Here is a 9,026-nt window from a genome sequence, read left to right as displayed (position 1 = left end):
CTATAGATGTTTTCCTGACTACTGGTATTAGATTTTTATTGGCATTTCTGTCGACCATTTTTCTACCGATATGGAGGCTTTACCAACAACAAAATGAACAAAAACTGTACGAAATGACAACAGAAATACACAAAATGACTCCAAAAACAAACATGCACAAAATTAGCAAAAAGTATAGAAAAAGACAGCATAAATACACAAAATGATTTCAAAATTTTTGTTTCACCCGTGACATTTAGATTTAACATTCAGATTTAGATGTAACATTTAGATTTCATAGTTAGCACTTAGATTTAGATTTAACATTTATATTTGAATGTAACATTTAGATTTCATATTCAACATTTAGATTTAGATTAAACATTGACATATTTTTATGAGAGCAATCACAAATATTGCTGTAAATCTAGTCAAAAGTAACAAAAAAACAGCATTTAGATTTTATATTTAACATTTATATTCAAATGTAACATTTAGATTCAGATTTACATTTAATGTTTATCATTAAATTATGATTAACATTTATATTTAAATGTAACAATTAGATTTAGAATTCAGATGTAATATTTAGATTTAAATGTAACATTAAGATTTACATTTAACATTTGGATTTAGATATCACAAATATTGCTGTAAATCTGGTCAAAAGTAACATAAAATGTAACATTTTTAAATGTGGTTTGTTGTTAAATGGTGCTGGGGTTTGTTTTTAGCATGCACAACTTAACAACCAGTGCCCGACACCTCATATTATAAGAGTGAATAAACGGTGTGAGAAAAAGCAGCTCATGATGGATCAACTCAGAGCAAAGTTATGAAAATAAAAACTAAGAAACAAAGGTCGTTATTGTCCAAACACAGGAAAGGTTGACAGAGGAAACGATTGATCCTGAACTAAGTGGGCCTTGCTTTTAGTTTTGTCAACTAACGTTTGTTTCAGTCTGAAAATATTTATTTAGCAATAGGAGGTGGTGAAAGAGTGTTGAAAGCCACAGCTGTTGGACCTTCTTCAGCTGTTGAACTGAAGTGAATAAAAGCTGCTGTGTTAGCATTCTTTAGCACAAATGAGAAGTGCTGATAGCTAACGGTAAACACGCTAAAGGAACATGTGGGGTGATGCATTGTAAATGCATGTACGTGTACTTCTGGGTGGTAAACCATCATGGCTGTGTGACGCCACCCGTCTGTCACACCTGTTCAAATCAGACGTCAGACAGACGTGTGTTTTATCCTCGGCTCAAACGCAGGTTCACACTCCGTCTCTCAGGGGTCACAGGTCAATGTTTGAGAACACTGAGGCAGAGCGGCCATTATTGTTTCAGAGGCTGGAAAGACAAATTAAGGCCAACTAGGAGTTTAATGGTGAATAAAAACTAGTTTTCCTATAACCCGGGTCAGGATGTATCAAACTCAAGGCCAGGGGTCCAAATCCGGCCCTTTAGAGACTCCGATTTGGTCTGCAAGAGAAAGTAAAAATCACCGAATAATTCAGTTGTAGATATCTTGAATAAACAAATTTAAAGCTGCTGCAGACAAAAGGTTTTTAATCCGATCATAAACCCTCATTCATTCATCTGTGTGTATGACCACATTTACACAAACTTCGGTATTTTATCAATTTTGACGTGAGCGTACGCTAGAATGGGATCTCACTGAGCTCGTGTACGCAAATGCAGCAGCAAAATCTGACTGAGTCAGAAAATAAATATTAAGCCCAGCTGTCATTAAAGCATAAGCAGATGCACTTATAGAACAGATGAAAATGGAATATTAGAACAAATTAAACAAAAAAAAATGTCATTTCAAAAAAGCCCACTATATTACTGATATCACTTTATTGGTTTTCCTTCCAGGGAATACTGATTTATGCATTTATCTGATTAAAAAAGGAAACTCCACAATATCTGTAGCCTGGAATCCATCCTAATCACCACTAGTTATAAAGATTTATCTTACATCAAAACTGTGTAGTATGAAGAACATTCAAAGTAAAAAAAAAAACATGTTTTCAAGTAATACATATACGTCTGGAACATCAAAACAGTATAATACAAAAAAAAAAAAAAAAAATTAAGAAAAAAGGTTTTCAGGTCATAAATGCTTAACTGGAACATCTCAACAACAGGGGCCAGTTTTAGGACATTTCTACTTTCCTGTTTGGTTTCACTAGTCAGTAACACAAATCTTAAAACCAAAGAACACAATGTGCAAACAACACAATAGAATTATATAGAATAGAACAATAATTAAAGTCAAATAAATATAAATATGGGCAGAAGATTAGCAGGTACAGTTACATATTTTAAATATTAATATTCAATCAAGAAAAAAACATGTGCAGTGATTTTAAAGAGTGTATTATATGTTTATTATACTTTTTTTTTTAATTATTAATAAAAAAATTGGGGGGTTCAATTTGGTGCCCCTCCAGCAGATGGCACCCTAGGTGGCCGCCTGTGTTGCCTGTCGGGAAGGCCGGCCCTGCTAATCCACCAGCTCGCAGTTTTCCCGTGTCTATATCTAACGACTGAAGTCCTTTTTAAGCACAAATTGTGGGAAAAAAACTGTAATTTTTTCTAAAATTCTGCAATTTCTCCAAAACAATCCCACAAAATTCCTCAAAAAGTCGGTCACAAAATTAAGGATTCTTTAAGTGAAAATCGTGCAGTTGCCCTGTAATTGAAAATTAGGGCTCAATAATGTTTAAAATACAATTTTTTTTCCCACACCTAAAATCTGCGACCCTTGAGAATAAACTGCTTCAAATTTGGCCCCTGAGATAGAAGGAGTTTGACACCCCTGGGTTAGGATTAACCAACATGAATATTTCATTTTATTAATCCATAGTGAGCATGTGACAGGTTGTTTTATCCTTCCCATTAGTTTATTGTGTGTGTGTCAGGTACAGGTGTTGTGTGTGTGTTTCGATCTGTTTCTCTGGGTGTCTGAGCCTATGACGTGTCCTCCTGTCTGGCTCATGGGCAAAGGCAGGGACAGGTTGTGAGTTGGATGTTTATTTGTAGAGCTCAGGATGTGAGGCCCACCCTGATTTCATATTGTGCAAAGCTGCGAATGAGCGTTGACCCTCGATGACCTGGGCCTCCACTCAACCCTTGGCTCCAGTTACGTGAGCCAATACAGGCTGTGACATCATAACCCTGATGATGAGTCACAAACTAAACAAAAAGCATTAAAACCAAACAATAAATCAAGGGATGATTATCTACCTTTAAATATGTTAATCAATCAGTAATCAATAAGTGTATTTACTAAAGCTGAGACGATGTATCGCAATATTAAAGTGATTAAAAAAAGAAGAAGTGATATTATATATAATGCTACTATAGTTTAAACAGAACATTATTTTCTGATTTTATTTATTATTTTGAGAGGCACTTTAAACAGCAAAACATGTTCTTATTTATGTTATTATTGTTTATTTTATTTTTTATGTTTCTATTGAGTTGAAACGGTCACATCAAGAGTAAATATGTAAGTTAAAGACAATTGTAATTTTTCCAACTTTCCAAATTATTGTGAGTCGTCATCGTGTCTGGAGTCATTTAGCATATTTGTGTGTTTTTGTGCTCATTTTGTAGTTGTTTTATGTGTCCTTTGAGACATTTTGTGCAGTTTTCTGTCATTTTTTGTGATTTTGTCGTCATTTTCTGTGTATTTTGAGCCATTTTGTGTCTTTTTTCTTGTGATTTTGTTGTCATCTTGTGTTTTTGTCCTTGTTTTCTGTGTTTTTTGTCATTTTCTTGTGTTTTTGTCCTTGTTTTGTGCGTCATTTTGAGACTCTTTGTGTGTTTTTGAGTCATTTTGTGTATTTTTGTTGTTATTATGTGTGTTTTTGTTGCCATTTTGTGTTTATCTGTCATTTTGTATATTTTTCATTACATTTTTTTTGTGGTTTTGTTCTTGTTTTCTGTGTATTTTGAGCCATTTTTGTTGTTATTTTTTTGCATTTTGTGTATTTGATTTAAGGGTCACTTGCGGCCCCCAGTTGCCCATGTCTGATATACACGTAGAGAGCTTAAATCTCTAATGGGGCTAAGGACGATAAAAACAATGTTAGTTGGTATTTTCCTGTGCTAAAGACGATAAAAGTGTAGAAAGTGAGTGAGTTTGGTTCTTTTTTGCTGCTTTCAGGACAAAAGGAATGGAAAAGTGTGTGTTTTCCCATCGGGTAAATATTGAAAGAGTGCAGATATAAACGCACAGAAGGGTTTGTGCTGCGCTGCCAAAAGCTTGATCCATTGTTTAGTGTAGAAGGTCTCGGTAAGCAAGCGGCTGCTCCACTGTTTATGTTTGCAGGGCCTTCGCCTTCATGTGAGGCTACACAAGCAAAGCCTGCGTGGCCATATGTGATCACTGGGCCCTCCTTTCTCCTCTTCCTCTTCCTGCTCCTTTAGATGAGATGAAGGCCTGGAATTATCTTCTTGAGTTTCAATCACGCCGGCCCTGAGCGGGACAGAAGTGGAGGGTCTCATCACTGCTGGGAGGAATAATGACCCCTGGAAGTGTTCAGTGAGCCCCAGTGTTCAGACTCAGATAAAGGATGGTGGTTCATGTGTCACTCAAACATCAGAGATTTGGAAATACAGTAAATACATCATTTTATTCCTGCAGGGCCTCAAAAATGTGATTGTCTGATCTGACGGATTATCATAATGAGCAATAGGAGCGTTAATTAACACAGGAAAGAACAGTGTTTTTTATGTGTTTTTCTGTTGTTTTGTGTGTATTTTTATTATTTGGAGCCATTTGTGCATCAATGTTGGTGAGAACCGTAAGCACAGCCAAGCTGTGGCTACAATGTAGCTTACCACCACTGCTATGACTGGTGTGAATGAATAATGGTGTCTGTAAAGCGTTTTTTTAATTATTATTATGTTTTTATGATTTTGTGCATTTGTTATGGTTTTTTATATTTGGAGTCATTTTCTATGTTCTGTCTTTTGTTGGTATTTTGTGTGTTTTTTTGTTGTAGCTTTTTTTTGAATATTTTGAGCCATTTTGCTTGTTTTTCATCATTTTATGAATTCTTCTTGTCCTCTTGTGCATGTTGTTGTTATTTTTTGCCTTTTGGGGGTCATTGTTTTTTAGTGGGATTTTTTAGCCATTTTGTGTATTTTTTCTGCCTATTAGTGCATTTTTGTTCTTGTTTTTTGCCTTTTGGGGTCATTAAGCTTCATTTTGTGACTTTTTGTTGTTATTTTGTGTGTTTTTCTGTCATTCTGTGGACTTAAGTTGTCATCTTATGTTATGTAGTGTATTTTTATTGTCCTCTTGTGTGTTTTTGTTCTAATTTTTTTGTGCGGTTTTTTAGCCATTTTGTGTATTTTCCATCACTTTGTGCATTTTTGTTGTGTTTTTTAACATTTTGGGAGCCATTTTGTGTCTTTGTTGTAATTTTATTAGTTTTAGTTATCATTTTCTTGTTTTTGAGTCATTTTGTGTTTTGGTTGTTGTTTCCTGTGTTTTCCAAGTCATTTTGTGTAATTTTGCTGTGGTTTTATGCATAATTGTATGTATATTTCCTTAATTGTTTTTATTTTTCCATCATTTTGTGCATTTTTGTTGGTATTTTTTTTGCATTTTGGGGTCATTCAGCGTCATTTTGTGTATTGTTCTTGTCATGTTGTGTGTTTTTGTTGTAGTTTTAGTGTTTTTTAAGCTATTTTCTGTACATTTCTGTCTTTTTGTGTGTTTTTCTCCTTGTTTTCTGTGTTTAGTGAGCCATTTTGTGTATTATTCTGTAATTTGGGGTATTTTTGTTGTAATTTTGTGTGTTTTTGAACCATTTATGTGTTTTTCTGTCATTATGTCTATCTTTGACATTGTTTTTTGTAAATTTCTAGCCATTTTGTGTATTTTTGTGTATTTTTCATCGTTTTGAGCCATTTTGTAGTTTTTATATACATCTTAGAAGTCATTGTGTGTGTGTGTGTGTGTGTGTGTGTGTGTGTGTGTGTGTGTGTGTGTGTGTGTGTGTGTGTGTGTGTGTGTGTGTGTGTGTGTGTGTGTGTGTGTGTTAGTGGTCTGGACCTTGGCTCCTGGGTGGCCCCACAGTGGCCATGTGCTTGTCTTGGACCATCAGTGGACCCAAACGTTTACTGAGACAACAAACCAGCAGTGTCCAGGGAGGAGGAAACAGTCACACTGGGAGTATCCTCAAAGGCACCACCTATCTGTGCTTTAACACACACACACACACACACACACACACACCATGCATGTGCGTTAGGAAAACATCCTCTCACAGCCCTGACCACCCATGTTCACCACAGCCCTCCACTAAAAAGAAAACAAAGAGCCGTCCTTTAATGGAAGCCTTAAACATTTCTTTGCTAGAACACGATCCGTGTGATGAGAAAACCATCATGTTGTCAATCTAATGAGAAACGCTCCCTATAGCCATGGTGTGTGAGGAAAGTCAAAGACGTTGGCTCACTGTAACCTGTTATTATGTAAGCAGTAATGTTGGCCCATCAACTCTGTGAGCCACACATGAGGCCGTGCACACACACTTTGAAATGTCAGTTTAAACGTTCTTATAGATGTGCTGCTGGCACCAGTAAAGTGTGAGGAAAGTCCCCGTTTCACACTACAGACACACATCGGATCAGATCAGATCCCTACCTGTAGATCACAGGTAACACACCTCAGGAAATCCCCCCAAAAATGATAGTTTATCCACATGAAAAACACATCTAAGACATTCCTACTTTTCTTTTTTCTTTTAAATGGCCTTAAAAACAGATTTTGTTCTTTGGTATCTATGGATACAGATGAGTTTTAGTACAGCCCAGAGTTTGCACCTAACAGACAGGTTTTTTCCCGTAGCTATTCATGACTTTTCCTCCTCCACAGACGCTGTGTCCTCTGGTGTGCCACAGGGTTCTATTTTAGGTCCGGTTTTATTTTCACTTCACATGTTGGACTCAGTCATCTCTAGCATAACGTGTCCTTTCACATGTATGCAGATGATCTACAAATATACCTCAGTCCATCCACAGGTGTCTGGATCACATTAAAGTTACAGAACGTTTTATGTTTAAATGAGGGCAAATTTATTAACAATAATTGTGCAAACTTTGGTTGTTGTGAAGTGCTTTAGAAATAAAACTTGAATGATTGATTGATTTGCAGCTTTTAGTTGTTATGCTGCAAAGAAGTGTAGAAGTGAAAGTAATAGATTACTTAAGTACTCATGTTGCTTTTATGGGTACTTGTACTTTTTTTTGAGAATATTTCTAAATCAGTGATTTTACTTGTACTTTTAATACGTTTTAAAGGAAGTAAAATACTTTTTTTTACATTTCTAGTTTCTTCACCCAACCATTACTGAGTAAATTATTATTTTTTAGATTTCCGTTTTATGATCTCTTTCATAAACTAGTTTATTTCCGCACATTGAACATAATCCATTTGTTCTGCCATTTCTTGGGTTCAGGTTGTGGTTTTTACCTATTATGTTGTTCCCAACATGGCACTGTTTTACAGTTCATAAATGCATCTATAATTAGAGTCTGATATTTTGTATTTTTTGTTTTGAATTGAATTAATTGATGTTATTTTATTTTTTTTAAATAATTGTACATTTTGTCAAACCTTTTATTTTATACAGATGCCTTTGTGGAAAATAATTTAATGTCCAATTGTGCAAGATTTGGTCTCTTTGTTTGAGTTTGAGAATTGTTTTGAGCTATTTTTACTTTTACTTGAGTATTTTATGCATGACTAACTTCTCCTTGAGTTTGATACATTATTATTCTGAAGATGTGGAACAACCTGCAGCAGAGCTGAAGTCAGCATCCATCGGGAACATTTTTAAATATCTGCTGCTTATGACTGAGAAGGACATTTTTTAATCATTTTATTATTGTTTTATTGGTGCTTTTTAATCTCTGTTTAATGTTTTCCGTTGCACTTTTTAATCATGTGTATGAAAAATGCTATAAAAAATACATTTGAAGGAAAGGAAAGTATTGTCTAACTATGAAGGGCTATTAGTGAGTATTATTAGTAACAATCCAAAAGACAACCTGAAATCTTTTCCACTGGTGCCATCTAGTGGCTGTTGGAAATATTACAAAGATCATAAACGTAACATAGCCTATTATTATTATTATTATTATTACCAAAAGGTATTTATGACATCATCTGCATTTTAAAAAAATCAAAATGAATGACATGCTATTTTTAATCCACATGTAAAATAGCAAAACATAATAATACATTTTCCTTAAACATACACAACTATAAAGGCACAAATCACCAACAAAAATACACAAAATACATCTGTCAGAAATAGGCAACTGGCCACTTATAAATAAATATATAAAGTTGAATACACATTTTACAGCTAGAACTAAAATTACAATATTATTATTTAAAAAAATAAAACACACACAGGATGACACCAAAATGACACAAAAAGTGTCAGAAATACACAAATTGAGAGTCAAAAATTAACAAATTGGCAACAAAAAAAAAAAACAACATAAAATGAGAAATAGTAAATAAAACAACAACAAAATTACCACCCCACCCTTGGTCTAATTTTGCACAGCCCCCCAATCAAAGAGAAATACACAAAAGACCAATAAAATGACACAAAAGACCAATAAAATGACACAAAAGATCAATCAAAATACACAAAATGATAGCAAAAATACACAAAATTACTCCAAAAACACACGAGACAATTACAATATAGGACAATATACAAAACGACAACAAAAATGAGTTAAAAAATACACAAAACGAGGAAAAACAATATTAAAAAATGAATGTTAATAAATTGACCCTCTGATGAGACATTGTTGTTATTAAAAGCTAATTATTCTGTAACATTTGCCTTATTTCTACCTGTACATAGTTTACCACCTATGAGAGGAGCCCAAATATGAATAATGATGATGTCGTGAATGCATTGAGGTTTATTACAATATTGAAAGGAATGTGTGAGTCCATCCATCCATGGTTATTATAGAATGATTCATTTGATCATGGATCAC

The sequence above is a fragment of the Gouania willdenowi genome, chromosome 9 (genome assembly GCF_900634775.1).
Source record: "Gouania willdenowi chromosome 9, fGouWil2.1, whole genome shotgun sequence".
Taxonomy (NCBI): domain Eukaryota; kingdom Metazoa; phylum Chordata; class Actinopteri; order Blenniiformes; family Gobiesocidae; genus Gouania; species Gouania willdenowi.
This window is presented reverse-complemented; position numbering follows the sequence as displayed.